Source organism: Gossypium hirsutum, chromosome D09 (assembly GCF_007990345.1).
Source record: "Gossypium hirsutum isolate 1008001.06 chromosome D09, Gossypium_hirsutum_v2.1, whole genome shotgun sequence".
NCBI classification, from domain to species: Eukaryota; Viridiplantae; Streptophyta; class Magnoliopsida; order Malvales; family Malvaceae; genus Gossypium; species Gossypium hirsutum.
Genome location: NC_053445.1, coordinates 23599250 through 23614324, shown reverse-complemented (window position 1 = coordinate 23614324; position 15075 = coordinate 23599250). Strand labels below are relative to the sequence as shown.

General features: G+C 34.6%; 1 protein-coding gene and 1 non-coding gene across 3 annotated transcripts in view; one reads left to right on the top strand and one right to left on the bottom strand.

The window, feature by feature from the left end:
* LOC107892093 (exocyst complex component SEC10b) overlaps positions 1-4285 on the top strand; it is a 34879-nt gene extending 30594 nt beyond the window's left edge. For both annotated transcript variants that reach the window (XR_001682457.2, XR_005918573.1), the window contains one exon: positions 4035-4285. The gene's annotated coding sequence lies outside the window, so the exon portion shown is untranslated. The remainder of the gene's footprint in view (positions 1-4034) is intronic.
* Positions 4286-8357: 4072 nt separating this feature from the next.
* On the bottom strand, positions 8358-8464 carry LOC121221464 (small nucleolar RNA R71). The gene has a single exon (XR_005918856.1). It is a non-coding gene; the product is annotated as a small nucleolar RNA R71 (small nucleolar RNA).
* Between the last annotated feature and the right edge of the window lie 6611 nt (positions 8465-15075).

Below are 15075 nucleotides of genomic sequence, written 5' to 3'. Positions count from 1 at the left end.
ATTTTATTTTTAAATACTTTTATTTGTTCCTTTAATAATGAGACCTTAGATAAAATAATAAGAAAAATATTTCAAGTCAAATGTACATGATGACTATTTTGAAATTTTTTCTAAGTGTATTTTGTTGGTAATTGTAACACCCCTAACCCGTATCCGTCGCCGAAATATGGTTACGGAGCATTACCGTAAAAATATATCTCAAATCATTCATTCTCAACATTTCATAATCATTGCAAAATCCAATAAAACACATGCATAGTGTCCCTAGTTTGAGCCCTGAGGCCTTAGAAACGTTTTAGGAACGATTTAGGACTAAATTGGGAACATTTAAAACTTCATGGAAAAAGATGGAAAAATTCACACTGTAGGGGTCATACGGCCGTGTGGCTAACACGGCTGAGACACGAGCGTGTATCTAAGCCATCTTAGCCATATCCGTGCCCGTGTAATTCTCTGACTTGGGCCACACGGGCAAGCCACACACCCGTGTGCTAGGCCGTGTAACTCTCGAAATGCAACCTTTAAAACCCTACAGGGGACATACGACCGTGTGTCTTAGGCTGTGTGGACAAGAAATAGGCCAATTTCAAGTCATTCCTTTCACCCATTTCAAGCTCACACATACAAGACGTTTGTACATATAATCAAGCTTTCAAACATATCAAAGCACTCATATTAAAACCAATTCATTAGGTCATTTATCCTTACAACCAATATGCCATATAGGCACCTCAAATGCAACATACAATTATCTAAACATATATATGATCTTAACATATTCCATTCATCAACAATTAATTCATTTTCCATTTCAAAACTCATCATAAATTGACCACATTTATACTATTACAATTAGTTCATACTTACCTAAAAGCATAACTTCACTTAGACTTATATAAACATACCAAACATGGTCATTCCAAACATACCTAAACATGTGCATGTTTAAGGATACCTTACCATGTCATTGTAACCTATCATTTGAATCATTACTTTCATGCATCTTAAATACACATATATCTAACTTAAATATATATATTTGACCATAACTCATCCATATATATATTTAGCTTAATTTCATATTAAGTTATACCATAATTGACCACAAGCCAAATTCACATTCCAAACATACCAAATGGGTCATAATTCAACCAATTATACTTCACTAAATTCCATATCAAATCATGCTCTAAATGATCATTTTGCAAACATGCCAACTCTTACCACTCTAGCCATAAAACCATGCATCAATTTGATCATATAAACACCAACCATTAAGCATCAAACACATAGCCATGACTCAAAAACATCATAATCTACCGATAAAATCGATGGATAGCATGATGGATCTCTGACTAGCTTCCAATCTGATCGAGCTTCCTATAATCTATAAGGTAAATGAAAAATAACTATGTAAGCAATGTATGCTTAGTAAGCTCGTATAAACTTTAAGCATATTATTCCAATTCAATAATAAACTTTATAGAATAAATATAAACCTATGCCGATGCCATAAGATTCATAAATCTATATGATCATCAACTCACAAATGAATAAGTTCATTAATGTCATATATATTTATAATTCATAACATGATATGATTTTTTGGGACGTAATATATAGTCATCAACCTTTCTATTTACTTAGTTTCCATTTCATCCCCAATACTTATCATAAGCCTAAACAACATTATTAACTCCCAACTCAGTGTATTTATCCACGATATAGCATAAGCAGTTTGCTCACATATAAACACATCATTTATCACATTAAACCTTTTATAACATCATAATACATCTCAATTACGTACTTACTGTTTCATTCTCTTTTCTTACCTGTTTCATGTGCATACTACAAACATAATCATAAACATCAATCATATCCACAAGCTTGGCATAAGCCTAATCACATCAACAACACATGTTAGTTCCTTTAAACATGATTCATATGAATTTGACATGGATAACCATTATACTTGAGCATGATTCAATTGGATTTATCATCCATCTCAACATAACATATTTTTCATGTAGCTTACCATTTCAAAGTCTTTCATAATATATGTCTTGGTTCATATAGAACATTTACCATATCCTTGTAAATTCATGCCCGTTGAATCGAATAGAATACCTTTTGATACGTAGGATAGCTCACATGAAGTGTGCTAAACATAACCGTAGTCTGTCAAATCCTTTACATATATGCTGACACGAGATGTGAATAAGTATGCTCACACGAGCTATGACTAAGTATGCTCACATGAGCTGTGAAAATGGGCATGCTCAAATGAGCTGTGGGTTAGAACGTAGCTACACGATGCTGCTCACACGAGTTGTAGAGTATCCAAAACACATGCAAAAACTCAGCCACTAGTATTCAAGTCCAGCACCCGAAACATGTAAACCCTAATGACATGTCATTTGTATCCTACGAATTCCTAAGGTTCAAACAGGGCTTGATAGTCGTCACATGTCATTGAATTTCCATCGTCTCATGACATGATAGATTGCATAATAACATATATATTGATTCAATCATAATAAAAGCACACAATATCATTCAATTTTATCAACATTATACAAAATTCAGTTCATACAAATGGGCCGTGTGTGGTAAGGTTGTCGATTTAAGTTCATATTTTTTTATTAGGGATTTTCATGTTTTGGGGTTATAATATCCTACTGTGTGACAATAGTTAAACGTCTGAAATTCTTGATTTAATTGAGAATTTGGTAATAAGTAATCCTTTGACAATCTAGGTGTTGTTAAAGTTGTTGACAAGGGAAAGTATCATGCTAAATTGGGGGAGGTTTTGGTTATTAGGGCCGGATGCCCTACTATTTTGGCTAAGATTTTAGGAAAAAAAGGTCATTTTCTCTTAATCGATTCTCATTTAGTTTGCTAATTCATTGAGTGGAATGTCATTTTTAGGTTCTAAAATTATTATTGTTGCATTGGCATCGAAAAATGACCAGGTGTCTGACTCGATCTCGTAAAAACAAGCAATAACACGAAGCTAAAAAATTCACTATTGACGCCACATGGTCGTGTGTCAGACCGTGTAGGCCACACAGGCTAGGTTAAGTGGACTGTGTGGGCCACACGGGTATATGGGTCCATTTTCAGTAAAATTTAGTTAGGGTTGTGTTTTGAAGTGCGGTTTGAGATCAGTGATTTTATAGATTTTGCTAAGTGATATGTATGATATCTGTTAAATGAAAACTGTTTATCTGATATAGTTGCATAAATTTTGGAGGTATGTTGCCTTATAAAATTCAGTTCTGATATGTGAAATTGTGAGCATCGCTAACGTGTTTCTGATTAGCTAAGTATATGTGTTTGTTGATGAGTTATGTTTTGTTCCAATTCTTATAGCATGTGACATTCTGGCTATTTAGATTAAAGTGATTTGTAATTATTGAAATTTGAATTATCTGTTCTGCAAAGCATGAAATCTCATGCCTACCAAATTTTGTTAAATATATGATATTCAACATGCTTACTGTTCTAAATCTGTATTTGCATGCCATGTCACATTGCATGGGGTTGAGATAATATGGTAAGGAGGAAGTTCTGACAGTTTAATGATTTGCACTATATGATGGTTTAACCACATATCTGTTCTAGCAGCTAGATTACAATTATAGTGGCTCAACTACACATATCTGTTCTGGCAGTTTGACTGCAATATATTGGCTTGACCACAAAAATAAGATATGTCAATTTAACTGCAACTTTGGTCGCATTGTCCAAAATTATTTTTTGGTGTGTTTTTGAATGGATGAGTTCTGGGGAACTCTAACTTGGTGTGTAGTGGAGTTGGGTAGGGAGTTTTCTGAAAAATCTAAATTACATTTTTACATTTTTCAAAAATACTGCATTGACATAACCATGCATGCACAATTTTGCCCATTTGAATTTGATGAAATTCTCTGTGATGTTTTCATTTTTTTATTATGTTATTTATGTTTCTATTGGAGTTAAGTTACACATTGAGCTTTTATAGCTCACCTCTTTTCATTTCACCATTTCAGGAAATCGACAGAATTAGGAATGGGCAGCATTTGGGAACTCGGATTGGTTTCCTCGCATAAAATGGTTTGAATTGTTTAATAATTGAAATTTTCTAGACTTTTGATTTCTGGACTAATTTTTAGATTTGATTTTGGTTTCGGTTTTTGGGGTGGTTTTTGTTATTTAGTTAAAGATTTATGCATGATTTCTGTCAATTAAAATAAACGCTTTATTTTCATAATTCAACGATCTAAGGATTTTCTGCTGCAAATTTGAAATGATTTTTATGAAGGTTAATAGCAAGAGTTTTAGAACATGCTCAATCGGTAAAATTATACGTTTTCACTTATCAAAATCACGGTTTTCAATTTATCAACTCAGAAATTTTAGCTAAAAAACTAAGTATCAAATTAAGCATTTTTTCAGAAAATAAATAAGTTCTAAGTGTGATTTTTCTAAATAACATGTAAGAGTATTGCCAAAAATACTATTTTCAAATCCCACGATTTCTAAAGCTAGATTTAATATGGGTTTTCAAACGGGAAGTGTAACACCTCTAGATCTGGCCATAACGTTTAGGCCAAGTGTGGGGTGTTACATTAGGTGGAATGAATAGCTCACGAAATAAATTTATAATCCAATAGAGTTTACCACTTGAATAGCCCACGAAATAAATTTATAACACAATTGAATAAAGTAAAAGTTTTTTTCTTACTACACACAGTTTACCACTTTAGTCTAACTATCAATTTGTGAGTGACATGTAGAGGTGGCTAAGGAATTTAATGTTTCTGTCCAAAATAATGGTCTTTGGAATTTCATGTAATCTAACAACTTCTCAAAAGAAAATTGGCAATATGGATTGCAACATCAGCTTTATGACATGGAATGAAGTGTGCCATTTTTTAAAATCTATCTACAATCACAAAAATTGAATATCTTCCTCGCTTCGTCCTTGGCAGACTTAACATGAAATCTATAAACTAGCTTGCTTTCTTGAATGAGGATTACGCTAATACCTACATTAGAAGCATAACACTCAATTTCAAAAATTTTGCCAGATTTTGGTAAAACAATAATAGGAGCATGACAAAGTTTCTCCTTAACTTCATTAAATGCTAATTCTTGTTTATCAATCTAGTTCAAAGACTCATTATTTTTAATAAGTTTGATTAATGGTGAAGCAATAGTGAAGAAGTTATGAACAACCATGCAACAAAAATTGTTTAAGCCAAGGAAAGGTCATACCTCAAAAACTATTTTAGGTCTAGGTTATTATTTAATAGCTTTAACTTTCTCCTCATTTACTTAAATACTTGTAGAAATTATCATAAATCCACAAAACAAAAGTCTATCCATCTAGAATATACAATTATCCAAAATAGAACACAATAGTTCATGCTTAAAACATTCAAAATTGATTTAACATGCATTGTCATTTAAAAGTCTTACTATAATCAAGATATCATCGAAGCTTTTAATGAAAAAATTGCCAAGAAAAGGCCTAAGTGTGTGGTTCAAGAGTCTCATAAAAGTGCATTATTAAGCCAAATGGCCAAACTAACCTTTCAAACAAACCATACTTAGTTTTAAATGTAGTTTTTCCATGTATCACCTTGTTTCATTTGAATATGATGGTAGCCACTTTTTAAATCAACTTTGGAAAAATGTATCCTTCGTCCAATTAATCTAACATGTCAGGTAGTCTAGGGATAGGATGTTTATACTTTATTATGATTTTGTTGAGTGGACAACAGTTAACTGGAAACACAAAAATTTACACATTTTTACATACCCTTTTTAACTTAAAATCATACAGTTTCGATAAAATTCTTATCGAAAAAATAATTAATTTTTACAAAATAATTAAAGTGCACTTACAATATGAACATGTTGAATTTTAGTAAATTGTATAATTACTTTTGATGAATTTTGGTTATTTTCGACAGATTTGCACAAAGGGCGAAAAATGGCTCGGCAGACACTGCTAGAAACGCAAAACTGAGAAACAATTTTAAGTATCGAGGTGAACTAAATCTTAGCCTAAGACGGTCCAAAATTATATGCATTAATTCATAATATAATTAATTTTAATTTATATCCAATTTAATTTGGGTTAATAAATTATTATTAATTAATTATGAAAAAGTGGTCTAATTGAACTGAATCGAGTGAACCGAACCGAACAAGAAATGGGCAGCCCAAAAACCGTCCCAAGAGTTGACCCAAATTAGCTTATTAGCTTACTCTATAAGCTTGCAAAGAGGCCCTTGAAGACTTGTTCAAGTTGCATTCAAACCCCTCCACAATTGGTGGCTTTATAGATTTACCCCAAGCCTAAATTAGCAAAGTTGAAACTATCAACCTTTCCACATGTGTGGCCGGCCAAGGGAGGGCTTTTTGGCTGATAATTTTAGATATTTTAGCAACCCTCCTCAGCTATAAAAACCCCCTTAGGTTGGTCATTTTAGAAACACACCTCAAGCAATTACATCTTTCCTCTTTTCTCTCCACTTTCTCTCTTCTTTTTCATTCCAAAACTACCTTGCTCTATTGCCAATTTCTCCTTTTGGGAAAGGGGCATTCATCAGATATTTGGAGCAAAAATTAAGTGTTCATAGTAGCCTTGGTCGACAAGGACAATGGAGAAGGAAGAATAAAGCAACTAGTCAAGCCTCGGAGAAACACTGGATTTGATTCTTGTTCCCTATCTTTTTAATTTTTGTTGTTGCTATGCTGAACGTATCTATGAATATTTATGTTGTTGGAATGGTTAATTTAATCAATTTAGCTTGAATTTAATTCGTGTTAGGTTGATTGCATTTCGTTTGTTAAAGTTATTAAAATTGTGTTATGTTGTTATAGGCCTCGGTGAGATGCTTGATTAAGTAAAATCATGACTAAGTTATTCTTGCATTACAATTGTTAGGTAACTAATGAATTAATTATTTAAACGGATTGAAATTGCAATTAATGGACACAGTGCTTAATCAGTGCATGTTTAATCATCTAAGGTAGCTGAGGGTTAGATTAGCAACGGTATTTGACAATACATTTGCTTTGCATAACTTGGAAGATTATTGTGATTAAACTGCTTCAAGGTATGGATACTTTGTTACCTCACATAGTCTTTTATGTGCTTATTAAATCGAGTTAATTGTTTGAATTGACATAGGGATATGTACAAGAGGTTATTTCAATCTAATAGGTATGTATGTGCAATAACATATTTGCCTATTAAGATTTGTTTAATCGGTTGAATTGACGTAGGGATATAGTCTAGAGATAAATGGATTTTGGTAGGTGAGTTGTTCATAAGTTAGCAAATTATTTAGTTTCCGTGAACTTATTCGTAACAATATAAGCATGAGTTTAATAATTCTAAGTTAAGAAATGTAATTAATCTAACACAATTATGTCATCTTGATTAAAATTGTATTTTGAAATCGTGCATTTGAGATTTATTTATTTAGTTCACTTAGTTTAAAATCTTAGTTTTTTAATCACCCGCTTTAAACAAAATATTTTTCTTCACCAACGTGTTTTAAATAGCATTCAGAAATAATTCTTTTCATAGTCCCAGTGGGTACGATAACTCGACATTTACTTGTCACTTTATTACTTGTTGCGATTGTGTACACTTGCATATTTTCGTTGTTCCAAGTTTTTGGCACCATTGCTGGGGACTATGTTTTAGAAAAGTCATTATTTGTGAAGTTGTTAGTTTTGCATTTTGGTTTATTTTTCTGTTCAAATTTTAACTTAGTTAATTTTTTTTGTGATTATTTCAGGTGTTTATGAGTATTGACCAAATCATCGATTTACTCTCTGTAAAATCTGAGATTGAATGAACTTTTCGACAGCGAAGAAGACATGCAAGACAGATAAGGATTGAAGCGATGAACTTCAAAAATCTGAATCAAGGAAACAGAGCAAACCTTGCTCAAAATTCTATCCTTATTGCTGATGATAGGGATAGAGCTTTGAGATAGTATGTCGTGCCAGTATTTCATGATCTTAATCCGGGTATTAGGAGACCCAAAATTGAGGCACAACAGTTTGAGTTGAAGCCAGTTATGTTCCAGATGTTTTAGAGAGTAGGCCAATTCAGTGGAATGCCTACCAAAGATCCTCACCTACACCTAAGACTATTTATGGAGGTGAGCGGTTCTTTCAAGTTAGTCAGAGTACCCAAAGATGCATTATGATTTAAGTTGTTCCCATATTCACTAAGGGACAGAGCTCGAGCTTGGTTGAACTTATTACTACTAAACTCAATTTCAACATGACAAGAGTTAGCAGAAAAATTCCTTATGAAGTATTTCCCGCTTAGCAAGAATGCTAAGTTGAGGAACGAGATCACTGCTTTCCAACAAATGGATGATGATTCATTGTATGAGGCATGGGAAAGGTACAAAGAATTATTACGAAAGTGCCCTCATCACGGAATCTCACATTGCATACAACTTGAGACATTTTATAATGGTCTCAATGCTCACACAAGGATGGTAGTGGATGCTTCTACTAATGGTGCTCTCCTTTCTAAGTCTTATAATGAGGCTTATGAAATCATTGAGAGGATTGCCATCAACAATTATCAATGGCCAAATCGAGCAGCGTCAGGAAGACGAGTCGCTAGAATAGATGAAGTAGCGCTCTTACTTCACTCGTATCCAAGTATCATCAAATCCTCAATGTTAAAAAATCTTACTACTAATGGGTGTAATAATTTTGCAGGATAGCCATTGAATCAATTTGAAAATGTAGCCTGTGTTTATTGTGGGGAAGGACATTTGTGTATTACATGGGTAACCAGAACCAAAATCGAGGAAGGCAAGGGCTACAATCCAATTTCTATAACCCATCATGGCAAAACCACCCATATTTTTCCTGGAGTAACCAAGGAGCAGGAACCAGTAACAATTATGTCCAACCTAGATCGACCCAGCCACCAATTTTTTTCCAAGAAGCTCAGAAACCAGCCCAAGCTAAACCATCCAATAGCCTAGAGAATCTAATGAAGGCATACATGGCGAAAAATGATGCCTCTCTAAGGAATTTGGAGAATCAAGTGGGCTAGCATGCAACTGAACTCAGAAACCAACCACAAGGTGCTTTACCTAGTGATACGGAGAATCTGAGGAATCCAGGGAAGGAGCATTGTAAAGCGTTAACATTGAGGAGCAGAAAGACTTTAGAGCCCAATTTCGTTGAAGTTAAGAAGGAGCTAGCTGACGCTCAAGACTCAAATGAAGTTCAACCGAGTGTTGAAATTCCAGTTTCACCGAAAATTGAATCCGCAAAATCTGACAAGGTAACTTCTGAACCAGCTAATTTTGATCAACTAATAACTCCATTAGATGCAAAATTGCCACAGAAAACGAATCAACCAGTTGCAGTAAAGAAACCTCCACCACCCTACCTTCAAAGAATTCAGAAGCAAAATCAGGTAATTCAATTCAAGAAGTTCCTAGACATACTCAAGCAACTTCATATCAACATCCCGTTTGTTGAAGCACTTGAAAAAATTTCGAACTACGTCAAATTCATGAAGGATATCCTGTCTAAAAATGAAGGCTTGGAGAATTTGAAACGGTAGCCCTAACGAAGGAATGCAGTGCATATCTTCAAGACAAACTACCCCCAAAATTGAAGGATCCTGAATGTTTTACCATACCTTGTAATATTGGAGCAACATATTATAGTAAGGCACTATGTGACTTGGGTGTGTGTATCAACTTGATGGGCATGTTAATATTTAGGAAGTTGGGGATAGGTGAAGTTCAATTAGCAGATCGATCCTTAGCACATCTAAAAGGAAAAAATTAAGGACATATTGGTACGTGTAGACAAATTTACCTTTCCTGCTGACTTTGTGATTCTAGACTTTGAAGCAGACAAAAAGATGCCAATCATCCTAGGAAGACCATTCTTAGCAACCGGAAGGACCCTTATTGATGTGTAGAAGGGAGAGCTTACTATGCGTGTTCAAGATGATCTGGTAACATTTAATGTTTTTAAGTCCATACGATTTCCTGACACAATTGATGATTATTCTGCAGTGTCCGATTTAGAGGATTTAGTCGTGGAGAAGGAACTCAATTATGTTGAGGACCCATTGGAACAAATTTTGACATCAGATCCTCCAAATGGTGAAAAGGAGGATGAATACTTAGCTTTGTTAAAAGCTAATCAAAGGGGATTTAAACCGCAATCCCTCTTTGAATCTTTGGAGTTAGAGAAAAGGGATTATGCCTAACCAAAAGCGTCAATGGAGGAGCCACCTAAATTAGAACTGAAGGTACTTCCCTCACATTTGAAATATGTTTATTTAGGTAACTCTTCTACTCTTCCTGTGATTTTTTCAACAGAATTAACTACTGAGCAAGAAGAGAAACTCATCCTGGTGTTGAAACAATTCAAGAAGGCCATCGGATAGAGCTGATATTTGTGAAATTAGTCCATTTGTATGCATGCACAATATTATCTTAGAAGATGGAAAAAAAAGGGACGATTGATGGACAACAAAGACTGAACCCCATCATGAAGGACGTAGTCAAGAAAGAAATCATCAAGTGGTTAGATGCAGGTATAATTTACACCATCTTAGATAGTTCATGGGTAAGTCTAGTCTAGTGCGTGCCAAAGAAAGGAGGTATTACGGTCAGTGAAAATGAGAATAATGATTTGATACTGACTAGAACGGTTACGAGATGGAAAATTTGCATCGATTACCGGAAGCTGAACAAGGCAACTAGGAAAGATTTCTTTCCTTTTCCATTTTTGGACCAGATGCTAGATAGACTCACAGGGCGAGACTATTATTGTTTTCTCAATGGATACTCGAGGTATAATCAGATTACAATAGCACCGAAAGATCAGCACAAGATAACATTCCCCTACCCGTATAGTACATTTGCATTTAGGTGCATGACATTTGGTTTATGTAATGCACCTGCTACATTTCAAAGATGTATGATGTCTATTTTTACTGACATGGTTGAGAAATATTTGGAAGTTTTTATGGATGATATTTTAGTATTCGGGGATACATATGATGATTGCCTAGCCAATCAAGCCAAGGTACTAAGGTGATGCGAAGAAACAAAACTTGTACTTAACTGGGAAAAGTGCCATTTCATGGTACGAGAATGTATTGTTCTAGGGCATCGGATAACAAGACATAGAATCGAGGTAGATAAAGCAAAGGTAGATGTTATTGAGAAACTCCCACCTCCAATATCTGTAAAGGGTGTTAGGAGCTTTTTGGGCCACACCGGTTTCTATCGAAGAGTCATCAAGGACTTCTCCAAAGTTGCAAAAACCCTTATGCAAATCATTGGAGAAGGACACGGCGTTTAAATTTGATTAGGAGTGCTTAAGAGCTTTCAACGATTTGAAGAGTCGGTTAGTCTCGACACCTATAATTGTCACACCAGACTGGGATTTGCCATTTGAATTGATGTGTGCACAAGTGACTTCACGATCAGAGCTGTCATGGGTCAGCAAAAGAACAAAGTTTTTCATCCCATCTACTATGAGAGTCGGACTCTGGCAGGAGCTCAGCTAAATTACAGGGTAACAGAAAAAGAGTTATTTGCTATTGTGTTTGCTTTTGACAAGTTTCAATCTTATCTTGTAGGTACCAAAGTGACTGTTTATATGAACCACTCAGCAATTAAGTATTTACTTGCCAAGAAAGACGCTAAGCCAAGACTGATTTGATGGGTACTTCTTCTTTAAGAGTTTGATCTAGAAATTCAAGATCAAAAGGGAGTGGAAAACCAAGTAGCAGACCACTTGTCCAAATTGGAGCTGCAAGAAGGGAACTCTCCTCTTATACCAATTCGAGAGACGTTTCTAGATGAACACATACTGAAGGTAAATCATGTCCATAATGCCCCTTGGTTTCCTGATATTGCTAACTTTTTTGCTTGTGGTTTGATGCCGATTGATAAGATGTATCATCAAAAGAAAAAGTTTCTTCATGATATGAAGTACTATTTCTAGGAAGAACTGTATTTGTTTAAAAAATCTGCAGATCAAATGATTAGGAGAAGCACATAAGATTTTATACCATTGTCACTCAACTCCAAGTTGGGGACACTTTGGAGGTACACATACTGCAACCAAGGTATTGCAAGCAGGATTCTTTTAGCCAACATTATTCAAAGATACATATGTTTACGTAAAGTGTTGTGATCGATGTCAAAGGGTCGAAAATGTCACCATCAGAAATGAGATCCCTCGAACAAACATCATTGAGGTAAAATTATTCGATGTTTGGGGTATTGACTTTCTCAGTCCTTTCCCTCCGTCTTTAGTCACAAGTACATATTAGTAGCAATAGACTATGTGTCTAAGTGGGTTGAGGCAAAGGCATATCCGACAAACGATGCAAAGGTTGTAATAAAGTTTTTACAGAAACATGTGTTCACAAGATTTGGATCCCCAAAGAGCCATCATCAATGATGAAGGGTCCCATTTTTTGAACAAGTGGTTGAAATGGTTATTAGATAAACATGGAGTGAAACACAAGGTCGCTACAGCTTACCATCTACAGACGAATGGGCAAGCTGAACTGGCAAACAAGGAGATCAAAGGCATACTTGAGAAGGTAGTTTGCTCGAACTGACGAGATTGGTCCAAATGACTAGTTGATGCTTTATGGGCTTACAGGGCAGCATACAAGACACCTTTAGGGATGTCACACTATAGGTTGGTCTTTGGGAAAGCTTGCCATCTACCGTTTGAGTTAGAACACTAAGCTTACTGGGCTCTCCAATGACTCAACTTGGATCTTAAAAGTGCCAAAGAGAAACGGATGCTTCAACTTAACGAGTTAGAAGAATTCCGAAAGTCTTCATACGAGAATGCCAAATTACTTAAGGAGAGACTCAAGAAATGATATGACAAGCACATTCGAGTTCGAGAATTTGAAGCAGGTCAGCAAGTCTTGTTATTCAATTCCAGATTAAGGTTCTTTCTAGGTAAGTTAAAATCACGTTGGTCCAGTCCATTTATGATTCATCGAGTCTATCCATATTTAGTTGTTAAACTTCAAGGTAAGGGAGGTAATTTTCGAGTTAATGCTCAACGCTTAAAACATTACTAGGGAGATAAAATTGAACAAAATCAAATCTCGTTCATTTTATCAGATATTTAATTTTTCTTGTTCTTCTGTTTGAATAAATGATTTAGGGTATATTTTCGGGATTAGTATGTCTAGGAGATTGGAACTTAAGCGGGACCGCTTGTGACCTCTCCAATATTTCTTGGGAATTGATTTTAATATAATTTTCCAAGAAATTATTCCCTAAATGACAACATAAATTTTTAGTTTTTCAAATAAAAGGGTCAATTTTGATCCAAGTTTTATGTTGCAACTCAATTTTGAATTTCATTAAGTCTAGGAACTTAATTGAATTATTTTTAAAAATCTGGTTGCTCTTTTTATAAATATTTTCAAAAAGCATCTAGAATAAATGTTTTTAGTTCAATAAAAAAAAGAAAAAAGAAAAGATTATAATTATTAATATATAATTATATCCATTATAATATATATTAATTATTATCAGCTTTATTTAGAGTTAGGATTAGTTTTAATTTAATCATATTTTATTCGATAAGTTTTTATCTTAATAAATTAATAAAAAATAATAATTTAGTATGCATTATATTAATTATTAATTGTTATTTACTTTGAGTAGAATTAGAACTTAGAATTTTTAAGAATTCTACTCTAGCTCTTACTCCTTTCACTATAAATTCCACCCATCTATTCTTATTTTTTTCATTCATACACCATTCCCTCCAAAAACACCGAAACCCTTAAGTGTCGAAACCTCCTAACAATTCCCTAGCCACAGCATCTCCTTGCTGATCGACCAGCAGCACCTCGCGCGCGCCCACACCGAGCCTGCTCAACGATCTGCACGCTGCTCACATCCATCCCATGCTGTGCGCTGCTGCCTTGCATACCCGAGCGTCACACCACCCTTTCACCTATCCTTAGCCAAAAACCCCTCAACCTATTTTAATTTTCCATCTTTTGATTCAAAATTATTTTTCTTAAGAGCTCTTAATTTAAAAAAAAATGGTAATAAGACCAATTTTTCTTCTAAATTTTAATTTAATTATCTAAATTTTCAATTTACTAAATTATTAATATTTTATATTAATTTAATGTTTTAGAAAATAATTGTTACCATCTTATGATCAGGTTAATCATGCTTCGCAAGAGAACTCGTGCATCTGCCCAAATTGACGAATCACAAAACAAGTTCCACTGTGAAGAAGCCAAAGCAAGATACAAGAGTATCTTCAAGAATCAATAGATGCATCTAGGGAAAGGTTTCACGTTGAAAGAAAGCAGTTTATGGTGTGTATTCGTCAGGTTGCTGAAACTCTCAATTGGGAGTTAGTACGTGAATTCTATGTGAATTTAACCTCAAGCGAGTTGACAGAAATTCCAGTTCGCAGAATCAAGGTACCAATAACTTGAAACGCTATTAATGAGTTCTTTGAATTGCCTGATTTCGAAAACGATGAATATTCCTCCTTGATGAGCAATACAGAGTCTGAAAATTTGCAAGAAATTCTCAAGGAACTTAAAATTCCAGGTTCTAAGTGGACTATTTCAAAGCAAGGAATCCACACTTGTCGAAGAGAATATTTGACACCACTCGCCTGTATGGTTTTACTTCATTTGATTCAGCCTTATGCCTAGCTCACATGGGACTACAATCTTATTAGAGCGAATGGTATTATTATACTCGATTTTAACTGGGAAGACCATTGATGTGGGAAAAATCATCCTGAGGGAAATGCAAAATTGTGCCGTTAGCCGTTCACGTTTTGGCCCAGCTTACTTTCCTTTTACGATAACAATTCTGTGCTTGAAAGCTAAAATTCTTACAAACGTAAAGAAGACAAGCTACAGCCAGGGCACAATCATAGATTGGGAAGTCTATCGAATAGCTGGAGACTCTGTTCTACAGTAATGATTTGAAGAATGTGAGGATCCCGAAAAACAAGAAGAAGAAGATCCCACAGAGATCG